Source organism: Aythya marila (assembly GCF_965140915.1).
Source record: "Aythya marila genome assembly, contig: HAP1_HAP1_SCAFFOLD_219, whole genome shotgun sequence".
NCBI lineage: Eukaryota > Metazoa > Chordata > Aves > Anseriformes > Anatidae > Aythya > Aythya marila.
This window is the reverse complement of record NW_028137232.1, coordinates 196,606-216,902: the sequence shown is the minus strand read 5'-3', so window position 1 is coordinate 216,902 and position 20,297 is coordinate 196,606. Positions and strand designations below refer to the sequence as shown.

The window sequence follows — 20,297 nt, the reverse complement described above, 5'->3', positions numbered from 1 at the left end:
TATTTGGAAAGTTTGACAGTTGGGTGCGCATGGTGGTAGAGCATAGACTCCCCACGCACCCAGCGCTGTTTACTTGCCTTTTATAAATATTCTTTTATGTTACTAAATTCAGAGGGAGTTGAGACTTCACTTATAACATGATGAGGTTGCATCGTCGGTTGTGAAGGTAAAAGGCAGTCAGTTTTGACTGTAAAAGGCAGTCGGTTTTGACGGTAAGAAGACGTTGGGATTGACGGTAAGAAATTGTAAGAAGTTGTTGGGTTTTTGATGGTAAGAAGTCATAAGACGTTGTTGGGTTTGACGGTAAGAAGTTGTTGCGTTTCGATGGTAAAAAGGTTGTCGGATTTGATGGTAGGTTTAGTCTGAGTATTGAAGGCTTCCAGCAGTAAGCTCTGCATCTGAAAGACAAAGGGAAGAAATGTCATTCCCTGCTGTGATAGTCTACATGGAACTGTCTGGCTCACTGGTTTTCTTTCCAAAGAGAGAAGTCACAACCCTGTACACGGATTGATCTGCTCTCTGACTACAGGGCTGAACTGACTGGAGAAGGCGGCTTCCAAAGCCCTCCCATTAAACGGACTACATTTGAATTCTATGCTAAAATTGGTGAGCTGTACAGAATAGTAGGACAAAGCTACCTGCTTTGATAGCAAATGGTTGCCCTTAGGTAAGTTACAGTCATTTGAAGGTTTGACTGGACGGCATCCTTGGTTTACTAGTGATCAAAGCTGACCAAATCCTAGCCACAGAACAGAAGCGTTCAGAAACTTGCTAGAGAGAACACTTAGGAATGCAGGAATTTAACTGCTTTAATGCTGCTCTTTCTCTCACGTATCTGCAATTTCCTTAAATCACAAATTGTCACTAGCTATCCTTGTTCATTTATTCAAAGGAACATGATTCCGGTTGAAAAGGCACTCTAACAAGTCCTCCGTTGCTCCTAGTCTGTCCCTAGCTTCTTTGAGAGCTTCAATACAGTAGAAAATTAAAAATAATAAACTAGCAAATAATTAACATGTGGAAGTGGTCGTTTTTCAGATTAGATTCCACCATTCAGAAAATCCTGCTTAAGAGACATTTTTTCTTTGCTTTGAAAGACTGACCTTCCCCAAAAGGAAACTAATTAGTATCTTTAGGCTTGACGAAATACTTGAATTCCTCAATTTAACAGAATTGCTTTGCACAGCCCTCCTATCCTGCTTACCTTGCAAGCAGTGTATCCAAGTGGGGTGGGTACTGCTGTATTTATCAACGAACATCTCTTTCACGTATATAGCCCAGGGATCCCCATGCCCCGCGCTTGTGTAATGCATGCAAGACGTTTACTTTCTTCCTCTACTTTGGACTGGTTTAGAAAGAACGAGTTCGCCATCTGCTGGCCAGAGAATTCACTGAAGCCCGAAGAGCAGTAGAGCAGAGGCATTTTCTTCTGTGCTCTTCCTGATTTTTCAGCTAGAAGAGATACTTCCAGTCCAGTACAATCAGGATTCTTTTGACATTAGTATCGTAAAAAGTCCATTTTTGCAACACTGGAAATTGAAAGACCTCCGTTCAGTCCCTAATTTTGTTCTTGATAATGGGACAGATTGCATGAATGTTGGCAAGAATGTGTGAACAACCAGCCTCCCCTCCATGTCGTATTTTAAGATGACAACTTCTGGTGCTCCCTGTCTCAGAAAAGAAAAATGCTTGGAAACAATTGCACTCGCTCTTAAGCTTGAAGAAGCTTGTCAGTGCCAGAATCTACTGACTCTGGCAATTTACTTCATCATCCAAACTGGGCAAAAGATATGAAAACCTCTTCCAAGATTTTACTTCTCCAAACATTACGTAAAAGGCATTCAGCTGTACAGCAAGAAGCTGAAATAGCTGCAGGTAGTATGTTATTCACATGAATTATTCAGGCAGGTTTTTTTTTAGGAAGGCTGCGATTCATTAGAACATTACTAGCCTGTAAGCCTCATGGCATCACCTTCCATCTTGACTGCTAAACCTCCTTGCTGCCTACTATCTTCTTTGCCAAGATACAGCTGTCCACATTTACTTTTCCTACTTGGCTGGACTGAATTTAAGAAGGGAGCTTGCAACTCTTCCTCTTGTTTGCCACTTCATCATCAAACCAGATGAAAACCATTTGCCTTTAACCTCTTTATTTCAGGCCTTCTTTCCTAGTGGTCATTCAAAACTGGGAAAAAAATAGTCTACCAAGTCGGGGGTTTTTTTGATTTGATAATAAATCTGCAGACTGTTAAGTCATCAAGCACTTCAAGACTGTTTGAAATAATCTCGAGATTAATATAAAAGGAATTCCTCAAACACGCTGCGGCCGCTTACCTTTAGTATAGTTGTTGGATGCGATGGAGCAGTATTTCTTGCTTTCGCCTGCACTGGAAGTCTTCCCTTCCTTGTAAGGTTGTTTACTGCTCTCACTTCTGCATTACTGACATGAAGAGCCATCTGGAGGATGGGATTCTTCCTTCTTCTCCCGCGTTATCTTCTGGAAACGAGGATCTAAGTGTTCCAAGGAGCCTTTCGCTTTCCTGGTGTTTCTCCTTTTTCTTCTTTTTCTTCTCCTTTTTCTTCTTTTTCTTACGCTTGCGATTGGCATTGTCAAAGTGAAGCGCACAGAAACACAGATCATGAAGTCTGAAAGAAACATGCAAGTTAAAAAGGGAAAAAAAGATGTGGCACTTGTTGCCTATATGAAACTTGATTTATTTTACCACAGGTGATGATTTGCAGCATGCCAGCTATTTTGTGGTGCTTTGTGCACACGCAACTTATTTTAGATGCAGCAAACTTAAGCCATCAGATTGAAGGACCATAGGTCCTGGTTTGTACACAGATCATTAACAATGGCTAGCTCTGGAATACGTGCAAGCAGAAAAAATCTTTTAACCTAATCTGGAATGGTGTACGGATGTGATTCGAACTATGTGGTCCAAAGCTAGTGCTCTGACACAATTCAGCAAGAGCTTTCCTATCTTCACTGATCAACCTAACAACATGATCCCCAGCCAGCTGATGCTATCTAAATAACTTAGAAACTACCAGGAAAAAAAAAAAAAAAAAAAAAGGAAGACATGAGAAGCACCCAGAAAAGAATTAGGATAAAAAATGCGGAGTATGCTGGAATCCTTGCTTACTTGGAATCCTTCTCTCCATCTTTATCCTTAGACTTCTTTTTCTTCCAGAACTTGTGATATTTTTGCATTTTTTTCACCACCTAAAAGCTCCTTTTCTATCTTTCTGTCTTTCCTTTCTATTTCACTTTCACTACCTTCTGCACGGGTATATTTTCTTTTTCTGTTTCCTTCTGTTTCAGTTTTCTGGCGACAGTTCTCCAAATGAGCTGACACAGGTGGAAGCGCATGTCTTTCACGAGAATGTCTTCCGGAATGTTGCTGAGGTACCGAGCAACGATGCAAGTCTGCTCGGGGTGTGCTAAAGCGACGTACATCTTCCTCTCTCAAGAGGGAACCGTGAGGCCATCCGCTTTTGTAACGATAATGCTTATGTGACCTGCTGTAGTAAGTTGCAGTCGATCTGTCAAAGGCTGCATCGCCGTGAGAGAACTTTCTCTCTCTACTGTCTCCTGTCGCATGAGGTGAATAGTAATCCTTGTAATAGCCACATCTTTCCCATCTCCGTGCTTCGTCTCGATAGTATCTTTCTCTGCTCCAACTTCTTTCCCCTTTGGATCGGTAGTACCTATTGCTACCTTGTTCTGATCTTCCTCCACTGCCAGATCTGTACTTTGAATATTTGACTGCTCTTCTGCCATTCTCAGGGCTGTTTCTTTCACGAGGGAAAGATCTGTACCTGCTTCCCTCCCAGTACTCCTGCTTGTGACTCTTTTGCTCAACAAATTCCACGCTCTGAGAACACCTCCTCTTGCTGGAAGGACCTGCTTTTTGACTCTCCTTCTCTTCACTAGGAGCATGTTCCCTCTTGCTTCGGTAATGCTCTTTGTCAGTGGTTTTAGTCTTGTCCTTTGTATCTTGGCGTCTATCTGCAATAGCTAAGGAGGAAAGGTTTTTAGAGCTACATTCAGTGTCACACTTGAGAGAGGAAGTTTGCCGCAATTTCTCACCAGGCTCACAAGACTCTTTGCCGGACAAAACGGTTTCTTTTGAAATGAGGTCACGTTCTTTTGATCTTCTTGGTTTCTTCTTGTCTCCACGGTCATCACATTGGTACTGGGCGAGGTATTCATCATTCCCAGGAGATTTCAGAGGTTCCGCAACACTGCATAAAATAAAAACCCATTTCTCACTTCTGCTGAAGGACGTGAATATTAAGAGTAAAACCTTCCAACGTCGAGCAAACAAACAAAAACCTCCGGACTACAGGAACGCTCGCAAAGATATGCCATTTAGAAACCTCTCCTGTGATTAGGACACCTTCTTCAGCTCCCAGAGAAAGTGTTTTTTCCCCTCTTGCTTCTGAAGCCATTGCACTAAAAAAGCAAACGCATCTGTCTCCTTCCACCTGCTGCTCTGAGAAAAAAGGCATAGGGGCGAGCGGGGAACAGCCAATGTTTCTCCAGACAGTGGAGAAAAACGGAAAAACATTCTATAAAGGAACACAAGTTCTCCTTGAGGCACCAACCTGCATCAGAGTGATATGCTCAGTGCTGATCATTAGTTCTGTTCGTGACACTGGACACACAGTATGGAATTGTACTAATTTAAATCCTTCCATTAAGTACTATTAGTAGACAGATAAAACTGTAACGAACTTCCATAAAGTCTTTTCTTAATAAGACTGTGCTCATTTTACCTCATTTCCTCTGACAAGCTGTTCAGCTGGCTGGCTGTGAGGGACTCCGTGATGACTTCTCGATTGACTGAAGGCATAGCTCCAGGCATCTGCAATTAAAACGCACAAGTCAGCAGACAAAAAAATACTATTTGTAGTAGTACTGAGGACTAGTCTTGTCAGAATGTCTCCATTAAATGGTAAGCAAGACCGCTGTGAGTTGTATGCGTTATCTACACTTCAAAGATAACCCCAACTCACCCCCCAAAATCTACTTTATGAAATTAGGAATTTTTATCTCAGCTGAGCTTAAGTTGACAAGTTCTAATGTAAGCTCAGGTCTGCAAATTCTAATGGGATAATACGACAAAGTCTTACGATCACATTTGTGCTGTGTTTTCTCAGTATTTCACCTGAATTAGGAACACAATAAACACTTCCGGATACATCGTAGGTGAGAAATTCTCGATGGAGCAAATCTATGTTTCAAGCAATCCATTTGTTTTAGAAAAGAACATCTCAGAAGGTTTAACATGTTCAACTCGGCAAGTGGAATCATCAAGTTTCAGTCCGTTTTCTTTAGATTCATTAACTAACCTAATAGCACCATTTAGTGAATCTGTTTTTGGCAGCTCATGCTGGGATCTTCCTTTGTCAGCATTCTGACAGGAAGAGTTGGAATGCTGCAATGTACGGACTACCTTTCCAACCAAAATTCCATTAGAGGACATTGCATTGCAATTCCTTTGAAATAAGCCCTTTGACTCCTCCTCAGATTTTCCTGAAGATTCTGCACCATAAGGGACTGTGTTATCAGAGCTGAGTTTAGGATTTTCATTCACTGTTGGCTCCACAAAAATTTCATCAGAAACTTTTTTGTTTGTTTGCATTTGCTTCATTTGCATTACCGAATTTGTAATTGTGGATGAAGGAACAGCCTGGTAGAGATCTTCATCCTCCACAGCACTGCTAAGACAGTCAGGCTGTGACACAGTCTGACGAGCAGGCAATTTATTGTGAATACTGATGGTGATCTTCTGTTTTCTTGACGTATCAGTCATTGAAGGCCTGGTAATTGCCTGGTTTTGAACACAGGCCATTGGTGGTGCTGAAGATGGCCTTTTTAGGGTGACACCAGTGGTCTTTGCGTCCTCTTTTATGGATCCATTTCCATTTAAACGGCTTGAATTCTGTATTTAAAAAGAAGAAATTGCAAGATGGATTAACACAAACACTGCATGTAACATTTTGAAACACAAAACTCTCCTACTGAGTGTTTCTACAAATGGTCTTAACACCTAAAAAGAAAAACACACTGCCCTTTAAGGATAAATGCAAGTCCAATAAGCGTATTCAATTCCTGCTTTTGGTTTACTGCAGATTGGTATCAAATTAACATCATCTTTGAAAACCAGCCAAGCAACTTAACATTACCTGCTGCTATTCCCAAATATATTTATTTTCCCCTTTAAACATACCCTGAAAAGCCTGAAATAATTGTTCTGGTGCTCAGGAATAAGACAATTAGTTTTCCCTGTCTTAGCTAAAGTGACGAGGATAGGAAAAACAAGTCCTCTTTTAAATGATTTGAGGATTAGTACACTCTGCTTAAATTGTCAAAGAGCGTAGCTCTCTGTGCTTTAGAAAGCTGTCTTGGAGGTATAAAGTAATGGAGTCGCATGGCTGCACAATTTAGCAGTAAACACTGTTTGAGTGACTCTGGCTGTAGCATGAGGGCTGTGAAGAAAGCTGCAGCGTGGGAAGGAAAACAAAACTAAGATGCCGAAAACCAAACCAAAAACCCCACACCAAACCCCAAACCCACTAGCAGTTTGGTGCCGTTATCTGCCCTCCCACTTCCCTGAATTACCTTAATCATATGAGGAAGAAGTCGTGGTCCCATAAATCCAGCCTGCTTACTATTAGTCCCCTGCTGACCAGGAGGGAATAAACAGGGATAAGATGGAGCTGGCAAGTAAAACGCACGTTCTCCAAGTGTCAAATCATAGCGCCTTCAGAAAAGAGCAGTGATCGTAGTTTAGTTTTTCTTTCAGCCTACTCTTGGATTAAATCCCATCCTATCATTTTAGAGGAACAGCTCATACGATATGGAAGCCTTCTCTACAGAAGGCTTCGCCAAGACTACAAACTGAAAAGTAGAGAACAGTCTTCCTACTAAGACTATCACTTGCAGAGCAATAATTCATTCTTACACCACAGATGACCTTCATTTCTCTCCTTCTCTAAATTAGCCAGCTACAGATAACACATAGATAGCAATTTACACAAGTGCTGCAGTTTAAGGCCAAGCAACAAAAGATAATAAACGACACAGAGAATTTCAGGTTAGACAGAACTGAATTAGACAAATAATAATCTTCTCCCCGGATAGCAAGAAAAACACTTGCAAAACATAAAAATATCAATAACGGGAAAGTAAATCTCTTCTGAACACATTTTAAGATTTGTTATTACCTGATATAAAAAAGTATGTAAGCTTGCTGACCAAGAACTCTTTTAATGTCAGTACGCACTACTTTAGCATCATTCATCTGATACCAAAGTCCATTACCAGCCTGCAAATAAAGACAACGATTTCTTTAGGTGAATTGCACGTTTTCCAATTGAAATCACGGATAGGAACAAAATACACACATGTCCAATAAAAATATAATGAAATCTTTTTCCCTAGAAACAGTAGCTGCTAGTCATGCTTTAATTGGTTTGCCAGCACAACCTTTACCCTGTTAGAAATGCTGTTGACTTCTACCTTTACATAGCATATATAGTGTCCTGAGTGACAGCTGACACCGTGATGTACCAGCACCGCGTATAAGGCATAGAGCAGTGGTTCTCCCATTGACTGCGACATGTAGGCTCTCAGGTCCAAATACTCCGGATATTTCACCTCCTAAAGAGACATCAAGAAGATAGAAAAATTATCCCAGAGTACTTCGTGGACTAGCCAGAGAAAAACACTTCCAAAAAACACAGACTAGAATTGATTTCTAGAATATATTTCTCAAATATATTCCTTGATTCACTACAAATAAGTCTTCCCATAAACAATGGTTAAGACTAGAAGTTGCAGAGAACTGTTTCCTGATGAATCAGCCTTCTCAGAGGAAAGCATATGCTTCTTGTCAAGCGGGAACTTTATTGATATTAAGAGAAAGAATAAGCCATAGTCGTTAGTCTACAATTATTGTCTGAAAATATTAACAACTTTCAGCTTTGGGGGATGTCCCATTACACAATGATATAGTTGCATTACAGTGGTAAATATACCTTGTTGATCTTTCCACCTGTGAAATCTGCAAATCTTTTCAGTGATATTGTGAGAACCTGGGAAGAACGGTGTATGGTAAATCTCTTGGACGCAGGAACCATCTTTTTACACCTTAAAAACAAGCAGAGATAAGTGTTTGAAGGCATCTTCTTTTTTCGCCCCCAAAACAAACTCCTTTTAATGTCTCACGCATGCCTATGCTATTTGAATGATATTTACTTGCATAATAGGTTGGTCTTTTTTCTTTTCATAAACCCATGCACTGCGTGTCAGGTTTGTTAATACAGAGAAGAAGGTCAATTTTCCCAACAACTCAGAGCATAGCGGGAACAGGAATCTCTCACGAAAGGGTATTACCAGGTTGGATGGCAAGGTACCATTTCTTGGTCTACAAAAGTGGCTATTTGAACTCCAATCCTGGATACATTCTTTCAGCTTTCAAGGGAAATACAAATACTGAAAGCGGAACGAGAGAGCCTTGGTCCCCAGGACTAGAAATTGCAAATAATCTCCAACATAGGTCGACTATCAACATCAAAAATACAACAGAAGCACATGGTCATTCTACAGGAGGGAGACATTTAACAGTAGGAAGTCTTCATGTACTGAGCTTGTCTGGAAAGACACTGAAACCATCTGCCATCCTTTGAAACAAAATAGTTCAGTTTGACACATTGCCCGCTCCAAGGTAGGACCTACGGCGTAAGCAGTGAAAATTAGCCACTAGCCCAGAGAACAACGGAAACTGGGCAGTTTACATCAAGAAAAGTACTGTCGAGAGCTAATAAATAGAAAGAACAAAAGCACCTCTTTTTGAATTCTGATGGCAAAATACAAGCCAGAGAATTGCAAACCCATAGGGAATGCCTATGAACAAGACTTCCCCCCTCCAAGGAAACAAAAATCCAAGTCTTTTATAAACTTCCACAAAACTTGTAAGTAGATCCAAAGTTTAGAGGTAGTCCAACAGAGTCATGCAACATAGAAAACTGACATCTAGGATTAAGACCTAATCCGTCAAAATCTTACTCGCTACATTTATAGCAATTCTCTCCATCCAGCTCTTCAGGTTTCACAAAGAGTTCCAGAGCTCTGGTAACAGACGAAACCGCCTAGAGCAGCGAGAAAGAAGAGCGTAAAGTCACCGTAATTCAAAATTCCAGAGACACACTAGTAGTTTATAAGAGAATCTTACTAACATACTCAAGCGATCTACTAGGAGCACTGTGAAGAAGGAGGCAGAAAGAGCATGCTCAGCATTGACCTCACCTGGAAGGCATTTGACTTTGGAACAAATACTTTTCCAGTAGCCTAGACAGCATCTATAGTGTGCTTTGTCATCAATACTGGGGACAAATTCATCAGTCTAACAATTAGATGTATATTGAGGTAGAACAACAAAGAAGTATGACAGCATTATCATTTTTGCAGAAAGAGAATTCCTTCCCCTTAAACCCAATGCAAATGTGGAGACTATTTACATGGGTTCCACAGAAGGACAAAGTCCAATCCACTTCCTTAGCACCACCAAGCTCTTATGTTTTAACATTATATGTGGTTTGTTTTTTTAAGTTAAACAAGTTTAATTTAGAAAGTTATGCATGTACTTAAACATCATGAATTATATTTAGAAAACATCTTACCTTTATATCCAAAGTGATATCAAGAAATGCCTCATACGTATCCGAAACTGCTTTGCAATTCAAGCACTTCACTGGAAGCAAAATATAAATGCTTAACATTATGTGAAGGAGACTAACTGTCCAAATTCAAGTTGTTGACAGATACTACTTTAGACAAACTACAGACTGCTTTACTACCGACAAAAGACACAGATCAGTTCTAAGGACAGGAATATTTTTTCAAGTACCTCTCGATCTTAGAAATCCTCCAAATATTTGATGAATGATGGTGGTAGCTTGAGAAGATCTGTCCAATCTGGAAATAAATTATAATCAGACCTCAGAAGATTTAAGGCACAGAGTTAACTCTTCAAAGAGTTTGATGAAAACCAAGGATGATGTAGAGTTGCGTTGCTGATAGTAAATAAGGCACTAAAAAGTGCTAGAGATCATTTCTGAGAGTAAATAAAGGACTAGAAGGTGCTAGAGAATGTATGAAAGTGAACTTGTTTATGCTTACTCGGTGCTTCCGTTCAAGCACGCTTCCTGCATAGCATCAACAGTATAGCGCAAGAACTCGTGTGCGTCTTCTTGACTGCCAAAACGGAAATGTTGTCCTATTCCTAAATAAGAAGATGATAGTATTGACCCCATTTAAAAATGAAATCATTCTTGTATTTCTAGAATCTCTCTTCATTTGAGTGTTAAAACCACTTAGACACATCAAATAATTATTTGAAGATTACAAGCTATCGAAAAGAAACACATCTGAAGCCACTTACGACTGAGATTACTGATAACATGCGTAGGCTCGATGGCATCAACAGTGCAATGCAGGGCCTGGTTAATGTGAGTCTCCATCGTGCACATCATGCAAAAATCTTGTTCACGACCTGAAGAGTGAAAGAACAAAGCATCCCAGTCCAGCGAAATATCCATAACTGCAAACATCTAAGTACAATTTAAACTATAGATACAATATCCACTCTCCTTGCTACATTCTATTCTTCCAAGATGCCAATGTCCCAACAGTCTTGTAACATTTCATTTCACACAACTTTACAGAAGAAAAATATCCACTAAGCCTGTATTCAAATGCATTTTGTGATGAGAAATCTAAAAGACTACTGCAAAGTCGCAGTTGTAAAGGCTGACAGGAATGTGAACTCCACAGGCTGCAAAATGTATTACTCTCCAAAATTACTACTAAATGCATTACTGTCCAATGCACTTCATTATTCCCATGAAGCAATAAATGATCCTTTAATAAACAAACAAACAAATAACTAACTAACTAAATAAAACATGGTGCATTAATTGCACTCCATATGCTATTCGGAGCCCACTGCTAATACGGTGCTCAAAGCCAGCTTCTACAGGTAAAATCAGGCAAATAAGCTTATCTCACAGAATCACTGCTGTTCTTTCACCTTCAGAGCTATCCAACAGATTCAAAATACTGTTAGAAAGTACTCACATGACTGGCTGTGCTCAAGAGAAAGCATGTAATTGGCAAGTGGGGGTGTGTAGGTCAAACACTGTAGGGTAGCATTAAGAAAACATGTGTTGCCAAGATTGTATAGGCCAACTCCAACACTTTGTGTTTCTCGCCAATCCATACAAATCTTCTCAGGTGGAAAAAGAATGCTCTGTGGCGGAGCAATTCCATCATTAACGACTGCAAGAAAGTTAAATTTAAAAAGAGATTTTGTTTGTTTGTTTCTAAGAAAGGTATTTAAAAAAATACTATTCTGCAGGAGCACCTAGAGGAGCTAGCTACAATCCAAACCAGAAAAACTTATTGCAGACAGCTTTAATACCACCAAATTCAAATTGGCTGGTCAACACAATGTTTTGGGGAAAAAAAAACAAACAACTTTAGTCAACCATTTTAATTTTTCTAAGGCAAGGCTAACTGCCATTCTGTTTGTAGCACCTAATGCCAAGTTCCTCTCCATCTATAATCTTTAACCTGATTAACTCAACTACTGTTTTTTTCCTTATTATAACTTAAACCACAAACTTAGACTTGAAATTATACGGTAAAAACGTAAAAACTAGGAACTAGGAATGACGGTACCCCTACAGATACCAGGTTTTTTCCTGAGCAATGTTATCATTCAAAAAACCTGTGAAGAATGGAAGCTGTGAATAGCAACAATCAAACACTTTTCTTTGCAAAACAGAAAAGACATGGAGGAATCTGTGCATTACAAAAAGCTCCCCACATTTCTCTGTTGACTGTAAATATATCAAAATTAATTTCTGTAACATCAGTCACTTCAGTTGCCTTAGGGGATTCGCTTTTGAAGTCTTTGTTCACAGTAGTCCCCTTCTCTATCAGTGCAACAAGTAAGAACTGCATTTTCTACTTTTGCTTTGAAGAAAATGGAGGCAGGATAAAACGCACACTTACTTAGATCTCTTGGGGCAAAAGCCTTAGATTTTTCAGATGATCTACAGTAAATAGCACCTCCACGTCCTTGGGCCACAGAGACTTGGCTTGAATCTTCTGCAGGCACTATCCGGCCCCAGTTGGTGGTGCGTGACATCAGTATTTTAGGACTTGGTTTCTTGGATTTGCCAGACCGCCTTGAAGAGGGCTTTTTAGGCTTTGAAGATTTGGGCTTCTTAGCTACGGTCATTGTTCACATCTGCGACAGAGACAGAAGTTCTGGTTGACGTAAGAATATCAAGAAGCATTCCAAGAAGAAAAGAGTAGCAGAAGTCCTGTCACTTAATCTCAAAGAAACAGCCTTAAGAACTAAATCGCTGGTATGAATGATTTAAAAAGAATCCCCAAACTAAACACACAAAGTGAAAATTTCCATCTAAACTCTATCAGTATTACTTCTAGCTTCTGCAGAACTAGTGGCTGATGCCATTTCTTTCCCTTCCGTAGGATTTTAATCCATTACAACTCTGGAGTCTTTTTAATATAAAAATGTAGAAGACATTCTCTGAGGGGAATCAGTTATTTATTGATTTCCGGAGTTGCGCAATTATCTGTTAATTAGTACCTATGATCTAATAGATAATTGTTGCAATTATCTATTGCTGGCATGAGTAACGGAACACTATTACTTCACTGCCTGCGTTTTTCTGTTTCGTCTGCACAAAGGTACCCAGAACTCACTGCTACTTTTCTTCTGTCTTTCCAGGGCTCGCCCTCTACCTCACTGTCTACTGCACCAGTCATGAGGGGTTCGTTGTGATTCTATAATGAGCCTAGCTTTTAAATACACCTTTCATGGGCGTCACTTGGTGATAGCAAGTTAATTTCTGAGGGCTCCTCAGTCTACATCATGTGGTCGCTTTTTCCAGGTGAAAAAGCGGAGCCGTAAGTGGCAGTACACTAAAGCCCTGGCATGCTGAGATCCAAGAGGAGAGATGTTTGGCCCTCCTTTTCACTCCTGGGAACCATATACCTCAAAACCCACAGAGGATGGGCTATATCTCAGAGAAATCTTGGGAAAGGAGAGCATGAAGAGCATGTTTGCAAATTTATTTCTCCCTGGGCTTCTTCTGCTTCTCCAAGAAAGACGAGTTTGAATATAACTTTGGCAGCAGTACTTCTGGTGTTTTACTCCTACCACATTTAAAACTCCTACGACAAACTGAAAAAAGCAGCTCTTTCCGTTCTACTTTGTAAAGTTGCACGTTTTCCTCATGCAAAACAACAGGGGAATGTAAGCTAGAAACGGAAATGCTGAATGTAAAACAAAACAAAACAAACCTCAGCCCTCCAGGACAAAAGCCAATAACTGCTACAAAGTCCTTTTTAAAATGCTGATTAGGTTTCAAGGTGATACCGCTTTAAATAAGCATAGCTGTGTGTCCATAGGCAGAAGCTGAATAATGACAGGATGAACTTCTGTACTTCATGTTTTGTTACTGTTTTACTGTAGCACACAGGGACTTGTTACCTTTAGGGAAACCACTAACCTCATGGAGGGTTTAAAACATAAGCTAGTTTGTTATACCAAAATGACGGAGAGAACAAAGCATAAAGTGCTTTCAGATTTCTAGCACGCCTTGATTGCTATCCATTAAACTTCAGACACGTTAAACAAAACACAGTAAATAAGAAAACTCCTAGTCCCACAGCTGGCAAATTGTGTGCAGAGGTTGTAATTAGAACTTTTTTTGCCTTGACGTTTTACATTTAAAATTGATTTTAAATCCATTCTATACACACTTTCCATTCCTGAAAAAACAATACGCAAACCTGACAAATGCATTTACATGAGAAATGAAGTCGTCCTTGTCCGATTGGAAGACTAAGGTGACAGCTCCTGGGCTCAGGGATAAGCTCTGATCTTCACCAGTGACAGCTCCTTTTTTAGGATTGAAAGGGAAAATGTTTCAGCAACACATTGAAAACATACTTAAGGGACAAGAAACAAAATCAAGACTGCAGTGAGAAGGAGAACAGAAAAACAATACTGGGGAGAAAGGGAAGGGAAGGGAAGGGAAGGGAAGGGAAGGGAAGGGAAGGGAAGGGAAGGGAAGGGAAGGGAAGGGAAGGGAAGGGAAGGGAAGGGAAGGGAAGGGAAGGGAAGGGAAGGGAAGGGAAGGGAAGGGAAGGGAAGGGAAGGGAAGGGAAGGGAAGGGAAGGGAAGGGAAGACCTTGATCTTTATACTGACCAATGAGATAAGCCTTACACATTTTTAAGTTTATTTTTGACAACTGATTGAGGTGTTACCAGGTATTAAGTACGATTCAAGAGCAAATATTAACACTAGAAAGAAGAAATCCGATCCACCACCACTTTTTCAAAATACATCCATTTCTCATTTGGAGATGACGTCTCTCTGACAAGGTAGTAGAAAAACTGTAAATACCGATAGAGCTTCCTCTCCCGATGTTCCATATACATACCGATGCTGTTCCTACACCTACGCTCTGAGCATAAATTTATGTTGACATGAGTATCGGGTGTTACTCCTCTCTTTGTTTGCCTTGAGAGACACACCTCTTGTCCATTGAAAAGTAAATTCAAGATTCCAGATCAGTTAAGACAGTTGCTATCCCCCCATTCAGAGTTCTGCAGCAGCACTCTTCAGATGTGTTTAGCAGTCTCTTTAGAAAATGTTATCACTTAGGACCTGCTTCTCAGTAGGTCCATGTTTGGCCTCCGCTTAGCAGAGAGTCAATCCCAGCTTAAGCTTTCGTACAAGAGCCCCTTCACGAAACGGAGTTGAACCCTGACATAACTGAGTTGAACCTTTAACCTTGAAGCTTCCTTAAAGAAGAAAGCAGCACCCAGGCCAGGAAATAGAAATTAATCGTCACTTTACCCTGAAACACAGTGGGCTATTCTGTGCTGGCAGGATTGCTGCCGGGCTGGCCGACGAGGCGGCGGGCAGCTCCCCGGGGCCACAGGGCCTGGCACAGGGAGCCGCCGGGGGTCTCCAAGGTCCGGGAACAGAGGCAACAGCGGCAACAGCAGGGACAGAGGGGACAGCAGCGTCAGCAGCAGCCACCTCAGCCAGGGCCGTCTCCACAACCGCCACAACGGCCTCGGAACGCCGCCAAACTCCGAGCTCCAGCGTGATGCCTTTTGAACCTGGCCGCGCTGCTCACGGCTAAAACCAGAGCGTTTCCTCCGGCGTGTGTTTACTGTCGGTGCCGGATCGGCCCTCACCCCGAGCTCTCCCTGCCGGGAGGGCTTTGGGGTTGGGGTTTCCCTCCCACCGCCGCCGCGGGCAGGCCCCGCGTGCAAGGGGTCCGCACTGGGGAGCAGCATCTCACCCACGGCGAGAGCCTGAGGGCGCGACACGAAAAAGCCCCGACACAAAAAAGCCCCGACATGCGGCCGAGGCGGAGGGGAGACGGCTCTGAGGGAGCTGCCACTTCGCCCCGCCGTCCTCCCCTCCCGGGCCGCCCCGCCGAGCCCCGTGCGCCTCAGGCGCTGCGCTGAGGGGGTGGCTGGCTACTGAGACAGCTGCCCAGGGCACTGCTCATGGCACCGAGCCTGACGGAGGTCAACAAGTGTTGAACAATGCTCTCAGACATCGGGTCTCACTTTGGGGTGGTCCTGTGTGGAGCCACGAGTTGGACTTGGTGATTATTGGGAGTCCTTTCCACCTTGGGATGTTCTCTGATTCTAGGTCAGCAATCCAGTAGCTGATGAGAAGTGTGGAGTCATTCAAAGGGAAGAGAGAGCACAACACTTCTCATTTGCAGAAGCGGCTATTTGTTAACCAAAACGATGATTCTTTTGCTTCTAGAGCAACTAACAGCAGGGATCCGCTTTACAATAGAGGGAAAAGAGTCATTGGCGTGTCATGTGAAGTAAGCTTCAAATCCCAGAGGATGATTTTGTTGGAACTTTATTCAGCTGAAAACACGGAAGCCTTGCTTCTGCTTGTGTTAGTTACAGATCCAGTTTACTTTGGTTGGGAGGGAAGGCATTCCAGGCTAATGTGCTGTACCTGTTCCTTCAGCTCATTGTCCATAAACGGAGGAGCAAACGAAATCAGTTTAATCTCCATTAAATGCAGCAGACAAAGCGGAGTAGAGGGTGATCTAGCACTTAATTTTTCCTGTAAGCAGGAAACCCAGAACTCAACAACAGTTTTCAAATCTTGTCCTGCAGTAAATGACCAGCTGAGTGAAGCTTGCATTTAGAGGATGTGCTCCTACAGTAGATGGAAATAGCTTTTCCTCTTCACAAGTGCAACTGAGTGGTGGACTGGCAGCTATGTGGTTAACTAGTTGTGCCAAAGGGGTTGTGTTGAATGCACAGAAAAATATGCAGGTCCCAACAGTAAAGGGTTGTCTGTAGGCATGACATTGAGTACAGATGTTGTCCGCAGGTTCGTGCAGAGTGCACCACGCCAATAAGCACCCAGAGTCGGAATGCACACAAAGGTCTTTTAATTATATAATTACTTATAGAACTCTGCAGAGTCAGGTACTTGGCCATCTTTCGCAAAGCAAGCACACCTCTGACTGGAATTGTCATCATTTATACACAGGAAACTTGTGAAAACTCTCTCTTTGGCTCCTTTGGATTGGTTATTACAGCTCACCTAACTTATCTCCACTGAGCTTGTGCATTACAGAGGAATACCGGGGGGGAGGGGGAACAGGAGAGGGGACACACACACCGAATCCCACATTAGCATAGATTAGCATTTTGACAGGTGTGATTTTTAATGTGCTAATGACCCTTAATGAGAAAAAGGTTACTATAGGTCAGTCTGGAGCTCGTGTTCTCCTTCCTGTTTTTTCCCTTTTAGCCCTTCTCTTCCTTGCTTCTGCTAGCTCAAGGCTACCTGTCTCTCTCCTTCTTTATTTTCTCAGCTAGAAGACTGCACAAGCTACAGGCCTCCCTATTTGCTTCAACATTTCCTTGTTTTTTTTTTTTTTTTTTTTTTTTTTTTTCCCAGCTCTGGGACGACACAGGTGTGGTTTGATATTTGCCAGTATAGCTAAAACTCACGCCAGTCTGCTCACGCACAATAAGTAGTAAGATTTAAGGACTGGTTTCATCAGCTTCTTCCTTACTAACATCCTTCTTATGTTTTAGATATGCTGTAGTTAAATCAACACTAAGTTACTACTTGTGGAGTAATTGCCTTAAGCGACTAGGCATCATAAGCACACCTCCATTCCAAAAGCACCCCGCCTCCAAGGTGCAACCACCCCTCACTGAGCACGCCCTCGGAATTTCTCACAGTCTGTACCTTTAAACGCAAGTGAGATCATTTCTACCAAGCACAACCAAGATATGCACGACTAGAGTCACTCAAGCTCCACCTTAAAGATAGAAAATAATACCAATTGGTTTAAGAGAAAGGGGATGTTAGGGAAGATACTATCAGGAAGGATTCCTTCTGACATCACTCGACAGGCTGAGCCTCTCACTCCCCCACCCCCACTCCATTGGGACGCCGTGGGGTAAGATCTGAACGCTTGCTTATACCAGGCGTCTCTGTGGAATCTTAGAAATCTCTAGAGTTTTGATGCTTTTTAATGTCTTAATACCTAGGCTGTGTGCCTGTGCATTTCATGCATGCTAGCTTGCTTTTGCAGACAGTGAATTTATCACTGACAATCCAAAGAACCTGTGTACCTGTCGCCGTAAGAAATTGCACTTAATTGCATTCTTCCTAGCTGTGAGAGTTCTCCTTGAACGCGACTAGAGCGAGGCCGTACTGCGTTGTTGGTGAATCCGTGACCGTGATAGTTCAGCACCCTGAATCCGACGGGACCCATGACGGTCAATTGGCTACACCCCTTAACGCGACACTACTAGAGGAAGAAGATGACAGGGCTTGCATGCACTGCATTAGGCTTTGCATGTGAAAACACCCCCAAATAATTTCACGTGCATTTAACGTTTTTAAAGGGAAAAAAACAGGAAGGTGTAGTCTCTCTGTAAGCTACAGCCCTACATAGTTAAGGCATCAGCATTCATTCCTTTGCTTGATAGCAAAGTATGAACATACAGAAGAGTTAAATATTTTCTTTGCATTCTTAAAGGCGATTTTTCAGACTTGGGCTTCAGTTGTTGGAGTTGAAGAGATCAGTAGACATCCTTACTTTTACGTTAAGACCAAAATCTTTATCTAAGATTGTGTTATCTAACGCAACTAAACTCCCACCCCCATGGTTTTTTTGTAACTTCGGAACGATCTTGCTGCAGTCCTACTCCGATGGTCTTTCAGTAACATGCAGACTGCCGTGGCAGATTCTGTTACAGTGCTTTTCTATTGACAGTGTGCATAACACTCAAGGTAAAGCCCCTCATTTCGCAGTGGGGACATAAAGTGTTTCTTTGGACCCTGCTGCTTCTGTTAGTACTCATTTTTTCACAAACTTGTTGAACCTGAGCCGTGCCTACTGAGCCAACGAATGCTTTGATGACACAGTATTTGTTCAAAGCAGTTTTGCTTCTTGGAGCTACAGAAGCAGCTCTGGCTACGTGATAGGGAATTGTGCTGCATTGGCAAAACCAGACTTAGCTACAGACTTACAACACTTGCTAACTTGATCTATTTCAAATCTCATTTTAACTTTAAAGGACAATCAGTTTTGTGGCTCCTGTCTTACTAATTTGCCTTGTTTTGCATGGAAGGGCAGCCTGTGAATGTTTTGCTTTATTGCATGCTTCAAAAAAAAAAGGCTGAGGAAGAGACTGGAGGAACCTTTTCTATTCTATGGACTTTCCCCCGACAGTGTGGAATTGCAGGCTACTTGGATGAATGTTCGAATGTGAGTAAGGGAGCAGACCTCAGCCAAAGGAGGTGGAATCCTTGCTTAATAGTAAGTATCAGTGTGGGGACATCTTTGCTTAACGGGAGCCATTTAAACTCTTCATAGAAACAAAATAAGCTGGACATCTTATGCTTGGAAAGCAGTATGGTTACACAGCTGCTAACATAATGACTTGAGTCTTCTGCTCTGCAACTTCAGGTTTTGTTTTCAAGCAGTGCATACATCAGTTTAAGCTTTGGACAAGGATATTTGCAATGCAAATAGTGATAAACCAGAATCAGCGGTGCTGACGAGTGTAATGGTGAAATGCAGCAAATCAAGTATTCCTGGAGAAATGTGAGATTACAAAACTAGTAAGCCATGAAGCACTTTTGTTGTTGTTGTTGTTTTTTAAATCAATTCTTATATGCTGAAATAGCACCTTCAAGAAAATCTGTTTATCTAGCCAGGTAACGGTGTCTCCCTGTAAACATGAAGGAAATGCCAGGAGCAGCCATAACTCTTTGCTGTCAAAATAAAGAGCAAGTCGAGGCCAACATCATGCCATAGTGCAAAGGCTTGCTAAGAAAGATCATTCTAAGAGGTCTGCAAGAAAAGATGACTTACTTTGTCATAAGTTTGTCAAATAGAATGGATGAGTTAGTAGTCGAGTACTGACTGTGTCCGACTCTACAGCTGCGGCGCAGCTCCAAGTCCCTGTTTTCTCCGTGGACTCGTCTCACAGTTTTTGCACCAGCTCTGCTCCTCAATGTTCTGGTGACTGAAACGCAGAAACAAAGGATTTTGAAACAGTGAAGATGGGATTCTCCTTATTTCACCGTTGCTCTTGTAAAATGTAAACAGACAAACAAAAAAGGCACCCTGAAGTGGATTGATTTTTCTTTACATTTCAGATCAGAAGTTGTTGTCACAACCACTGCATTCCACTTCTTTATCGCTCTGCACGTTTAAACTGTCTACTTAAAACTGGGACCTGTGGGGAAATTTTTAAAGAGACTGAAAGCTAGCCAGACAAAAACAAACGTGCAACTTTTGTTCCATGCAGGAGGGAAATCTACTCCACTTATTTCTGTCTTGGAAAAGTGAGAACAATCAACACCTTTCTCTAAGGTGTTTTCACTCCATTCATGTCAAACTGTATCTAACAGTGCTCAAAACAAACACTAGGACATTGCAAGCCTCTTCCTAAGAGGTGTATGTTTGATTACTCTGTTTATGCATGCAGCACTTCCATTTCCTGCATTAGGATCTAACAGCTCAAGGAGGGAAGAATCGTTTCAAGAGAAACACCCAAACACCAGATAACTCAAACTCGTGCTTTTTAGAAAAAAGCCTGCCCATTGTTTACCATACAGCACCCTTTGGCACAGGTTTGTTGCTTGCACTGTCATTAAAA

At 41.7% G+C, this 20,297-nt stretch overlaps 1 pseudogene across 1 annotated transcript in view; it reads right to left on the bottom strand.

The window, feature by feature from the left end:
• Positions 1 to 278: 278 nt before the first annotated feature.
• The window catches only part of LOC309890993 (ATPase family AAA domain-containing protein 2B-like), a 34,654-nt pseudogene continuing 14,635 nt past the window's right edge, over positions 279 to 20,297 (bottom strand). The window contains exons 5-11 of the transcript in view: positions 10,193 to 10,295; positions 9,921 to 9,988; positions 9,694 to 9,764; positions 9,080 to 9,162; positions 8,050 to 8,161; positions 7,505 to 7,672; positions 279 to 398 (exon numbers count right to left, since the gene is read on the bottom strand). The product of the transcript in view is annotated as an ATPase family AAA domain-containing protein 2B-like (transcript). The remainder of the gene's footprint in view (positions 399 to 7,504; positions 7,673 to 8,049; positions 8,162 to 9,079; positions 9,163 to 9,693; positions 9,765 to 9,920; positions 9,989 to 10,192; positions 10,296 to 20,297) is intronic.